Source organism: Opisthocomus hoazin, chromosome 12 (assembly GCF_030867145.1).
Source record: "Opisthocomus hoazin isolate bOpiHoa1 chromosome 12, bOpiHoa1.hap1, whole genome shotgun sequence".
NCBI classification, from domain to species: domain Eukaryota; kingdom Metazoa; phylum Chordata; class Aves; order Opisthocomiformes; family Opisthocomidae; genus Opisthocomus; species Opisthocomus hoazin.
The window spans coordinates 8,813,632-8,826,530 of NC_134425.1; the positions used below are offsets into that span (position 1 = coordinate 8,813,632).

The 12,899-nt window shown below is 44.0% G+C and overlaps 1 protein-coding gene across 1 annotated transcript in view; it reads left to right on the forward strand.

The window, feature by feature from the left end:
• Positions 1-12,899, forward strand: part of MAF (MAF bZIP transcription factor) — a 191,809-nt gene that overhangs the window by 99,348 nt on the left and 79,562 nt on the right. The window lies entirely within an intron of this gene.

A 12,899-nucleotide genomic window follows, 5' to 3' on the forward strand; every position in this document is an offset into this window, starting at 1 on the left:
TTTACTCATCACTTCTGCTCCCTTTATCTGTTCAGTCACTGTTGCTGACTTCAGTGCCAAAATGAACTTTTTAATATAATTTTTTGCAACGAAGAGAGAATGAGTAGGAAAACTGGAGGGCACGCACCTGCAGAGCTTGGTGGAGGGAGGCTGCTGGGGCAAAGCTTTGCTTCTGCACGCAGATTGCTGTGGGTGCCCTGGGCCATGCACCCTGCCCCTGGGGCTGTGGGGAAGCCATCGTCCTCAGGAGCTGGGTGTGCTGAGTGTTATGCAAACCCCCATGCTGAGGTGCAGGGTGCCACCTCGTTATGTCCCAGGCCTTTGCAAATAGCACTCATCTAACTGGTTATTCTTTAATTTTTTTTTTACAGAAGCTGGTTCAAAAATAAAGCAATACTGAGCAGAGGTATCAGAGTCCTGGTAGAGCACTAGCCTCTCATTTTCCTCTTCTTCCACTTCCTCCAGTAATTTCATTTTCACTGTGTACTGAAAGCAAATTGGAGTTTGATGTTAGAGGCACAAATTATAAATACATCAACCAAATGTAAGAGTGACTTTGTAATATTTGTCAGATGAAATCCATTATCCCTCAAGTATTATTTGTTGCTGGGTTAAATCAGGTTCTATTTAAATTAATATGGCACAAATATTTAAACCTAATTTCTCCTTACTTTTTTATTTAAAAAGAAGAAAAATAAATCCTTGTCTGACATTCAGAATTATATACATATTTGTTTTGTAGGGGATCCTCTGATTTGGTTCTAAGCCTACTCAGAAGAGTTCTCAACATGCTGAAGTGTTGTTAATGGTTTATACCCCAGTTTGAGATGCAAGGGATATCTTGAATAGCTGAAAGCCCAGATGAACCAGCTTTTGGCAGGGGGTGGGGGGAAAGGGAAGGGTTAGTGTTTGGGTGTGATAGTTAAGCATTGCATAGCGAAAAAAAAAATAAAAAATCCAGGTTTGGACCTGAACACTGTGAGCACTTTACTGTGTCAGTCTTTACAGATTTTCTTCCTTGAGGTGAGGTTATATTCTTTATAGCAACATTTGGTAGTTGCTTTAAATTATTAAAAGCATTTCATAGGGTTGTAGCTCTCTGAGCATAGTTGGCAAAGAGGGCCCTTGCCTGTATTCTTAAGGTAGGTTAATGATGACTTTCCTAGCGCAATGTGTCCAGGACACTGAGGTTAATAAAACCCGTAGCTCTTCTTCATGACTATCATGGGATGTTTAATGTTCAGGAGTGTGCAAGACCTCAACTTAATGTTCCATATGAAGAATAGTGCTGCCAAGCACTCATCATCCCCAGTGCCGGCACAGGGCATTAGAGGTGCGAGGAATGGGCCGAGCACGCTTGGGAAGAGCTCAAGCACCTACTGTCCTCCTTTGTGCTTGAGGGCGAGGAGGTGGGACTGGCTGTGGGGCTTCCCAGCTGGAGGTCCATGGCCACTACCCGGGCCAAGGGGTACTTTGCTGGAGAGAGGCAAGTCCCAGTCTCGGTGCAGCTTAGTTGATGATTCATTCCGAGCTGGCTCGATGAAAGCATTTGTTTATTTGATATGATCTCTTTATTTTCCTCTTTACTCCTCCCCTGCCGCCCCCATCCCAGAACGGGAAGGAATTCGGAGGGGGGGGGGGGGGGGGGGGGGGTTGGATAATGAAAAATTCGTATGGGAGAGCAAGTTTTGCTCTTGTGAAAACTCTCTCTGAAACAAAGGAAGAAAGAAGGTGGGTGGACGGGGGAGTTAATTTCTCCCTTCCTCTTTCCCCTCCCTCCAAAAAGAGCTTGAGACTTTAAAATAGTCCAGCATTGTGCTGGGACTTAGTGGGCTTTTCTAGCTGTGAATATTGCAGCAAATACCACAGCAATGACAGTATAGCACTGTCTGTATTCTCTCTGTGCGCTGGCTGGACAGGGATTTTTCATTTCATGCATCATTTACAGCCTTCTGCATTGATCTACAAAGTCAGTGCATATTGCTAACACAAAGGAAAAGAAGAAAGGGAAGCGATAGGTCTGAATGACAAAGTTCAGATCTGAAATCAAATCTTGGTTCAAACTTCCCCAAAGCATTGGTTGTGCCTTACTGTTTGTCTCATGCTAAAAGAAGGATGGTTTATATCACAGAAATCAGATACAGGTTCGAGCCAAGTTTTCAAGCCCTCTAAACTGCAGAAAAATTCGAATCCAGGTTGTACCATAACAAGGAAAGGTCAAATCCTCAGGCTGGGATTTCCAGCCCCAAGGGGTGGTAAGTGGGTGTATGTCTACTGGGAAAAGGTTGTGTTTGCCATGTTTGACACCTGTTTTTCCTGTAAGCTAAGACAAAGGATATTCCAGTGGTGCCCAGCGACAGGACAAGGGGCACAAACTGAAGCACAGGAAGTTCCGTCTGAACATGGGGAAGAACTTCTTCACTCTGAGGGTGATGGAGCACTGGAAGAGGCTGCCCAGAGGTTGTGGATTCTCCTTCTCTGGAGATATTCAGAACCTGCCTGGATAAGGTCCTGTGCAACCTGCTCTAGGTGACCCTGCTTTGGCATGGATGTTGGACCAGGTGATCCACAGAGGTCCTCTCCAACCCCGAACGTTCTATGTGATTCCGTAATATTTCAGAGTACTGTAAGGTGGTTTTGCTAATTTATGCCAGCTCCTGACCATTTCTACTGGATGGCTCATTAAGTCAGTGTCCCACACATTAGCACTTGAGTGACGTGTTCTCTCCTTAGCAGCATTTCCATGTCCAATTGTAGGAGGGAATAGATGTGAAGGGAGGATGAAAGTGGGAGCAAGAGCGCAAAGACTGGAGGAAGCACGCAGGGGTCAAGCTGGAGTGACCATGGGGGGAGGGGGTGACTGAAAGTATTCTCTCATGTTTCAGTCCACTTACGGGGGAGCCCACTGCTTCTCTTTGAAAAAAGACATAGGTTCTCAAAAAATAAAGGAGGGAGAGCAGATCTGGTTTTCTTGTCCCATCCAGGGGATTTTGTAGGAAAGGAAGCACAAACTGGAGGAAAAATGTTGTCTTCCATATTTTGTCATCTTTTCCAGATGTGTTTCTTACCAAAATCTCCTTATTTGGCAAAATTCTATGTCTACCAGCACAGACTTTTCTTTTTTTGAGTTAAAAAGGTTGCGTTTTGTGATGATTGTTTTTTCAAAAAGCTCTGTCTAGGCATGTTTCATACACATGCGATTTTGCTTTATCATAGTAACGAGTACTCTAATCTCTCTCATCAGCTTTAATGAACTACTAGTATAATCTTGTCATTTTGGTTTGCTGTACTTTGCCATTCAGTGAGGTCTCGTTTCCCCTGCCAATTGCCCAAGGCTATTAGTCAGCAGCAAATCTTGCTTGCAAAACCAACCCCCAAAAAAGCAGCAATGCCATCAGGTAAAAGCTGGTCTCCAGCTGCTCCTTCTGCAGCTTGACAAGTTCTGCAGGTTCCTCAGCTGAGCCGGTGTGATGAGCCCAGCCAGCCCCTCACTGGGGCTTAGCCACCACAGGAGGGACCAGCATGTCCCCCAGGATGCAGGTGGCTGGTGCGCAGTGCCCCGGGCTCCCAGTACAACGCCTCACTGGGGCAGGAGCTCTGCCCTGCATGGCCCTGGGAGGAGCAGGGCTGCATTTTTATGGGATTTTGGGACCTGTTGCCAAGATCAAAAGGAATGAGATGTTTTAGATATTACAGGTAGAAGAGGTGTGAAACATGTTGAATTCTGTGTAATTCCCAATCAAAGGCAGTTTCCCATTTACAGCAAGAGATGAAAAATAGTGGAGTTACAAGCTGCAAAGAAAGGGAAGCCCCAGCCCCCTTTGGTAGGGGAGGCAGGAGGAGGAAAATGCTGCATCTACATCAGTGTGGTAGAATTAGTAGAAAGGTGATTGGGGAAGGAGCAGAGGGTTGAGATCTTTCTGTGATGCTGCCCGATGCCTCACTGAAACCTGGTGATAAGGGAGAAATCCAAGCATCATGCTGGAGCAGCCTCATGGCCCTGGCAGAGGTGGGCACACCCATAAAGGGCTGAGGGTTTGAGATACAGTTGTTCCCCCTTGCATGTGCCATGCACCCCACAAAGCCCAAGGCTCACTGGAAAATGGCAGCCATAAGGAATCCAAACGCCCAAGAAATGGCTCTTCCCACCTACACTGCTCCCTCTTCCCCAGTGGCAAGTGTTGGGTAATGCTTGCCCCATCAGTTATATATAGGAACCAGGAGGAGATTCCTAAACCACCCGCCTTTGCATGTTTTAGGAACTGACTGAAATGTCCTCTAAAGGCAAATCCCAAAGGTTCCATGAAGAAGCTGAGCATGGTGTTGGGGGATTTACTTGGCGGCCAAGAAAATCCTCTTGGCCTATGTCTTGTCCTGGGGTCTGCCCTTGGCATCTGCTGTGTCAGTGCGGGCCGTTGTCCAGCCTGCACAGGGGCTGCCTGCAGTTCTCCCCTGCCCGTACGGCCAGTGACGTGCCTGCCCCTCGGAGAGCACCGAGCTGAGCGAGGGCAGTCATGTGATTTCCCTGGGGACCCTTGGGCTGTCCTCACAGGAGCAATTAAAGCACACCCATGACTGCCACTGAGTAACCTCAGAGGTGGCCCTCAACCTCTGGTTCAGTGGAGATGATGTTACAGGCAGGTGTCCAGGCCTGTTCTATCATGAACAAACTGCATTTTCTTCTAATCTACATAGATTTGGCCTTGTGAGGTGCTTTCTACTTTTTGTGGAGTGTCAGAAATATCATCTCATGTAGGTCCTTCTAGGTCATCATCAAATTGCCTCCTAAACTTTGAGCTAAATAACTGGGCTTTCAGGTCTTCAGATTGATCTTTGATCTCTGTTTAGGGTGTCTGTGAAAAGGCAGCTTGTACCAGATGTAATTGCTGTTTAGCGTTGTGGTCATAAGAGTAAATGAGAACAGTCCCATAGTCCTTACTGCCTCCCCAGATTGCTATTGGTTACAATCACCTCAGAGCCAATATCAGGTTATGTCAATCATTACTGCAGGAAATGGGCCCTTGACACAGAGGAATCCCATTCAATAGCTTTCTATATCATAACTGATTTGAAGACGTAGTGTAAAAATGTATTGGAAGGTTCAGAAGATCCACCAAACTTTACATACCCTGCTCTCTCATCCTTCCAACCTGATGAAGAGAAATTTTCTGGCCTGTACCTCTTCCTTCATGTGCCTTTAGTGTTTTCATTTGTGGTACAGCTGTAATTACTTCTTCCTTTTGCCACTACTTTGAATACAATCTCACTCTGGGTGAATGAGTATTCAACCAAACATTACAAGGTTTCATAGATCTGGAATCTCCAATTAAGCAGCCTCAGAATTGTTACCCTGGGGACCTTTTCTGCCTTCGCGTCTGCTTTGCTGAGTGATGCAAGGCCAAAAGTGATCTAGGGGGCTGTCTCGCTCTCAAGCCTAGTATCATCAGTGAGAGTTGTCTTTTTAAAACATCTGGTCGATAAGAACCAAAAATCTGCTTGAAAGTGTTGCAAGATGAAGATGAAAGGATTTATGACCTGGGAAACCAGAGCAGGAGTCAGAATGGGGCTTTGGAGCTGGGCAGAGTAGGTGGCTTTTCTGTGTTCAACTTTCTTATTCTTTCTTTTTTTAGTCAAGTGTCTTACTAATTATGGTATTAACAAGAATTAATTATTAAACTTGGTAATTAAGACTGACAATCATTCCCCCAAGCAGCGACCAGCTTCTCAGAATGAGCTAAGAGATTTCCTGTCTCATCATGTTCAGCTCCTCTCAGTTCACTTGGCCCTTGATGTCTTCTGGATGAAATGGGAACACTTACAAGTAAGTTGAGACACTCTTTGTCTCCTCAGATATCAAAATTAACTCCCAGTTAAAAACATCGTGCTATTTAAACATATTGCTTTGGATTTTTCTTTTTACACCGGTGTTTCCACCTATGTCAGTGACACAGACGTGTTGCCATGAAAAACCAGTAAGAGAGAGTGGTTCTTATCTGCTGTAATCTAATAAGCCGTCAATGTGGAAAAAAAGGTCAGCCAAAAGTGGCTCCTTTCAGTTTAAAATTCTGAAAATGACTCACTCCTTATTTAGGCTTATAATGAGCTCCTGCCCACTTAAGGCAAGCTTCTAATTTCAGTTGCTCTGGCGTAAATTCAGAGGGCTTCCATTGAAGTACATGAGGCTCCTGTCAATTTACGTAGCTGCAAATGAGATTAGATCCTGGCCTTGGGTGCTCGCTGCTGCCCATCGTTGGGCAGAGCCTCCTGCCCCAGGACGGGAGACCATTCTCTGTGGAGACTGAACGGGACATGAGCTCAGGCATGCATCACTGTTCCTGAGCACTGGCTGTGAAGTTTCTGAGAACGCTGTTGGTGTCAGAGTAGCATCGTTTTTGTATCTCCCTACGTTTTGCACTACCAGTCAGTTCAGTTCTCAAAGTCTGGGTTTTCTTATTTTCTCTCAAGGCCTGGGGTTCCTTGTATGAGAAAAGTATCAACTGCTTTCAAAAGAGAGCATGAGCACCACAGCTTCTCAGACATTTCCAGTTCAATATGACTTGGAGACATTGGTGGTTAGACAGAAAAGTATTAATAGGTTAAATAATCCTGACTTTTCTACCTTTGCTTGCCTGCTAAGAGAAATGAAACTTAAGATGTGTATATTTTTTTCCAGTCATTTTCTCTGAAACGCCGCTCTGTTCCTTGCTTTCTTGCCTTGCCCCCATCGCTCTTCTGGAAAAGAAACCAAGGGTGTGCCTTAGATGTCTGATAGCAGTAAAGCAAAGCACAGCAATGCAAAGGACATCGGGCATTGAAACTCCTTGAATGTTTGTGGGAGGCTGCGAAGGCTTTGTGGCAAGGACTGCCTGGGCCACTTGCCAAAACCTTGTTCTGAAAGAAGTTCTTGGAGAGTTTTGGAAGTCACTGAAATCTTGAGGCTAACTTGGTTAATAAAGTTGCTTCTTAACATACCAGAAATTGTTCATATGAAGGTCATCGACTTGAATTAAGGGACAACATCTACCCTCAAAGTAACAATAATCTCTGCAGTAAGAGGGTGTTTGAGCTGCTGGAAGGAGATCAGGAGTCATAGTCCTTCATACCTGAGTGCAGACATGTCTAGGGAAAAACACTGCAGCAGGGCAGAACAGCAGAACCCCAGTGGACAAGGTCCAACTTGATCTTGTGCATCCATTGTTGTGGCAGGGAGGATCACCGGGGGAAGTGCTGCTCTCCAAATCAGAACTTGGCTAAAACACTTGTCTTCAGCAGCCGTGTACTTGGAGAGAGCGAAACAAGAAAAAAAAGCCTCAAACCCGAAACCTTTCACAATCGGAGGCAGTCAGGATGTCAGTTTTGTGTCCACAAGGTGACACCCTAAGAAGCGTGGTGTTAGCACACGGGTTTCAGTGTTGACTCAGAGGAAGACTACCACCTATTCAAGCAGAGCGATGTTTCCTGGGCTGCTGGCCCACTGCTGGCCACGCTTGCTCTGGCTGGTGTGCCTACGCACAGCTTGCGGAGGGAGTGCTGCAGGACAGCACCGGTCTCCAACACCTTCTTATTTAATGCCGACATTTTGCCTCCCAGAAAAGTGCAATGGGGGTTATTGCTTTGGTATGGCTTAGCGAGACCTTGTGTGCGAGGCCATCTATAAATGTCTGGGATGAATAGTGTTCAGGCACTTACAAGCTAAGCCTGTCACAATGTGTTGTGATATATTATGATTTAATACAATTCCTAGAAATTATTGTCAATATGCATGTTGTATAATTGTTTCACAGAAGGGCTGTTTCTAATCACCTGGTAGAAGCGAGGTTCAGGTTAAAGTCAGGGACAATTAAGATATTTTAAAGCAAATTACTGTTTCCATTACATTCTGTAGCTTTTCATGGTGATTTTCCTATTAATTCTCTTTCTGGACTGTAAAACAGATTGCAGATGTATTTCATACACGTGGCCAGATTGTCAGTAAGACTTTTGTTGCTTCTCTGGTTCACAGTAGCCTGGGTCTGCTGCAGAGTGTCAAGAATGATGCCAGACGACATGCAGAGCTTGACTGTGTGCCTTGCTTTGGCAGCCCGAAGGCTCACATCTTCAGAGCCATTCACTTTACGCAGGACAGTAAAGATGCCCTGATGCTTTGCTGTTGTCCTTGCTGGGGATGGTGGTGATGTATCTAAGTTGGAGGAAGAACAGATATCCAAAACAACTATGACTTTCACAGTTCAGCTTCTTGTATTCTCCCACTGTACCAAAAATGCTTATAACATTGTCAGAGACTTTCAGAGGATGTTACTCACAAATTTCAGTTTCAGACATGAACTGCTTTCACGAGTGTTTATTTCATTTGCCTTTTTCACTCTGTTTCTCCCTTCCTGTGAGCACTCAAGCAGTACACTTTGGGGAAAAAATACAAAGCTGCTACAGCTATGAGAGTTACTGCATGTGGCACCATGTCCTTTAGTTTGATGTTTTACTATGGGATCACTTGAGATGCCTCTGCACTGCACATTCATATCACAGAATAACATTTCTAAGCAAAGAAACAGGCCCTCCCTGCTGCAGACGTGATCAAAACTCTTTCAAATTGCATGTTCCCCTCATTCGTATGGCCCTGAAAGCTAAGATACTCTTGTAAGAGAATCTTTTTTTCTCCTAAGTACCCCCTGACCCTGAAATAAAGTAACTCTCAGCAAGGTTGCCATAATATTGATACCTCTGTAGTTTTACTCATAGTCTGTTTTTACTGTAAAGTTTCTTTTCAATGAACAGAGCACAGGTTTCCTACTATATATGAACACAAGATAGCAGAGGGTTACTCAAGACTTTGGGAAAGGCTCAAGGCTGCCCTGCAGCCAGGGTTTGTTGTGAAGGCTGTTAAGTACCCATGAACTGATGCCAGTCCCGTTCTCCTCTGTTCCTCTGGCAGGGCAGGCAAGATGGCTTTTCCTGCCCAGAGAAGCACTATCTGGGGGCTCAAGTCACAAAGACTGCTATGGGAGACTGAACCCATGCAGGTCTCCAAGGCTGGAGTTGAGATACTTTATTTCTTTCTTAACTGGTGATAATTAGATATGGACCAGCTGGAAATTCCCACCATCCGCTTTGAACCTTGCACCACTAGAAAGAAGCTGCTTTGAGGTGCTTCTCGTCACTAATTGCTGATGAGTGTTCACCTTTGAGTTCATCCCCAGTCCTATTGCAAGTCTTCCTCTGCCCTTATTTAGCTCTTGTGCCTTTAGCTCCGTGTGAGCAGTGTTCAAACGAAACTGGAAGCCCCAGCTGGTTTCCTGGAGGCTTTGTCGAAGTGCTGCTGTCATGCTGCCAGCTGCAATCGGTCCCCAGGGCTGCAACCTACTGCCAACACCTCATGGTATGAAGCTGGGCTTCGAAATGCCAGTATGTATTTAAGAAAAAAAAAACAACCAAAAACCTCTTTTAAATTAAAACTTTCCACATTGTTGATCTTTTGGCGAATAATGATCTGAAATGACGTGCCTGCTCTCCAAATCTAATTGTTAATTGGTCAAGCGACCTCTAACTGACTGGCATATTGCTCTGATCATCTGAAAGCCTTTTGGCACAACTCCCGCAGCTCAGGTTAGCTGCTTATACTTGTACAATCTGCTTGCAAAATGTCATCGCTCTGAATCACCAGGGCCAGCGCCAAGCCCTCTGGCATCCCTGGGAAGGGCTCCCTGGAACCACTGTGCCTTGGGTAGTACCCTGGCTGCCTTGTGCCTGGGCAGCCGGGCTCTGTGTGCTAAGGATGCTCCGGCACAGGGAGCCAGGTGCCCGTGAGACTGCAAACGCTAATTTGTGATGGAAGATGCTCTGCTCTTGAGCAGCACTGCCAGCCCTTTATCAGATTTTAATACAAAACAAGGGCAATTAATTTCTATGCCCTTATCTTATCTCGCTGATCTTACAAGCCCTTTCAAAGTTTGGTTTCTCATTTCCAGTTCCTGAACGCAGGCTGTAACGCAGTTATAGTTCAGAAATCTATAATTCAAACTTCAAGACCAAATGCACTTCCCATACAGGTCTTTTCATAATTGGTTTTCAGACTGGTCTGTTCTGTGATGTGTAATTGTTAGCAGTTGTAAAAAGATAACTCACATTTTTAAAAGCCTAATGCTTGCTCTGTGCAGATAAAAACTGTGACAAATTATGTTCCAAAAAATCATAAAAGTAGAGAGACATGTTAATAACTAAAGGTGAAGTTTCATCTGGAGGTCAGCAGGAGCTATTAAAGTGGTCAGTAATTCCAGGGTTTGCCAGTAGCGATTTGACCATATCACTTATCTACTCTGGTCCATGCTTAAGCATCTCCCTCAGTGAAAAAATAATCCACCGAGAGTAATACTGGAGGTCAGAGGTAACTATGGAGAAAAAGCAATATTGTCAAAATAAACCAGGCCTTCAAGTATAGACATTCAAATTCCCAGTCCATTAAAATGTTTCAACTTTGACAATTTTACCACACTGTTTAAACATTTTATTTAAAATATTGCTTTTCATTATGTTTAGATTAAAAGCGGGGGAAAAAAAAAAAAAGAAAGCAAAGATCAAGCAGATTATATTAAAAAGGGTATAAGGTAAAGAACTGTATTTCACATTGTCATATGAACATCTGGCGATTAAAGGCAAATTTTAGTTCCAGAATTTCAGGGTGACTGAAATGGGGCCAAATAATAAATGTCAATAGAATGCAAATTTCATGAAGCAGGAGCTAGAATTGCAAAGTGTTGCTGTTGTCAGCAGGCTGAGTGAACTCCTCCTGGACGGCCAGTATACTTGCTGGGTGGCACAGAAATGAGAGGAAGAGTCCATATTTGCTGCTTTTAGAACTTCAACACACCTCTAGGTGATAGGTAAATTCATGATCTTATTGATGTCTTCGTGAGGGTTTCCGGGGGCTTCAAAAGCAGCAGCAGAATCCTTGCCTGTGTGTAGCGCTGAGAGCGAGTTGCTGCGAGGCTGGGGTTGAGGAAGGCTGTGTTTAGCTCCTGGCTGCATCTCAGGTACCTTGTGTTAGACGAGGGTTGTTGCTTGAAGGCGTGGAACTGAGACTCAGGGAAATGTAATGGAAGAGGTGATATTTTTCCTTTTCTCTATCTGTCTTGGCTGCAAGCAATGGGGTCCAGGTGAGCTTGCGCTGCATGCATACAGCACCCAGAGTAACAAAGTTTGTAGCTCTGATCTTTACTGTCTTGTTAGACTACTAACGTTACCCACATTATCTAAAAATGACCTCTCCTTTATGCCTTTAGTTATGGTTACTGTGAGGAAGCTTGTCCCATCAACATTTTCTGACATGAGATAGTCACTGTGCAAGATGTTACCTGTGTGTTTGTACAGTACAATGAATTTGTTTGCCTGTGTTCTGCATATCTTGTGGGATATATACCAGTATATTTTGGTGTGTTCTGTGAGGTATATTTTAGCACACTTTTTTGTTCAAAAGAAACTTCCTGTGGCTAAATGTTGCTTTGATATGTCTTAAAGGGCAAGTGTTCACAAGCATTTATGTAATGCATATTTCTTTATCTAAAAGCTTGGAATAGCTCTGATAAATATGGATTATAGCAGGATAATTTACATGTACAAAACATGTCCTCTCATTTACATGTAACACTGCAATGGTTCAAGGCTGCAGGTGTTTTTCTTAAGTACTCAATATACTTAGAATAAAAACAACGTAGAAGTTTACAAAGCTTAATTTATAGCCCAACAAGGAAACATGTAGTGAGGCATGTAATGAAAATGTCCTTTTTACTTCTGTGCCATTTCAAATGCTCTCATTTTCTAACACTTGAGGCAATTTGATAATGTTATTGATTCACACCTGTTCTGTAACATTGCTTTTGCAATGAGATCCAGCAGAAGTGAAACCGCACATCTGCATATACCTGAAACTTGCAGCAATTTGAAACTGAACCTGTCTAGTGTTCAGACAGATGCTACACAGGTGCTGTCATCGAGACATTTAGGTAGCTGGTATAACCATACTGCGATCATATACAAGATGTGTGTTGAAAGCTGTGTGCCGTATATAGTACATAGCAAATACAAATGCAGATGACATAAAATCCCTGGGTCACCAAGTATAAAATTCCTAAGCCTTGACCTGTGCAATGTACTTTTTCAATTATTGTGATGGAGTATGCAAATGTTGTGTTGCAGTAGAAAGGGAAAAACTATTAATTTTTCCATAGCTCTTTGAGGGATGTGTTTGTCTTTGCAGACAAGATGCAGATCTCTTTCCCTTAGGTAAGAGAAAAATGAGGACTACAAACCTGGTGAGACCAGTCCATGGGCCAGGCCCATTGTAATAAGAATGGTAGAAAGAAACCCCTGTTTTGTGAAACACAAATGAGGGACCCAAAACAGAACCTTAGAACCAGCACCCAAGTGTTAGGGTGGTTGCTCTTCAGCTAATATTGAAGCTATCCAAGCTGTACCCTGAATCTGGGAAAGAGAACCCACAGTCTCTCCAGAACAGGCTTTCTCATCAGCTTCCAGCTATTTTCTCTTTCAGTGATTGCTGTGAAAACCAAGAAGAGCAGCCGCTCGATGCTGTTTTGGCTCTTACACTGTAATCCAGCCACAAATCAAAGTACAAGAAGCCCTTCAGCCTCTTCAGAGAGTTTGAATCTGCTTGGGACCTCAGCGGGGAAGAGCCTGGGGAAACCTATCCTCTTGAATGGATTCAGCAGCACCTGAATTTAAAGTCAAAACAATGTACTTCTAAAAAAAAATCTGTAGGAATAACAAGTTCAGCTAGAGAATGGTGTTTTAAATTTCCCTTACCGGTTCACTTTTTTCTTTTTCCTGTTCTGATTTCATTTTTTGCAAGAGGGTTACTGAGATACAGTAACACCCACTGGTGGCAG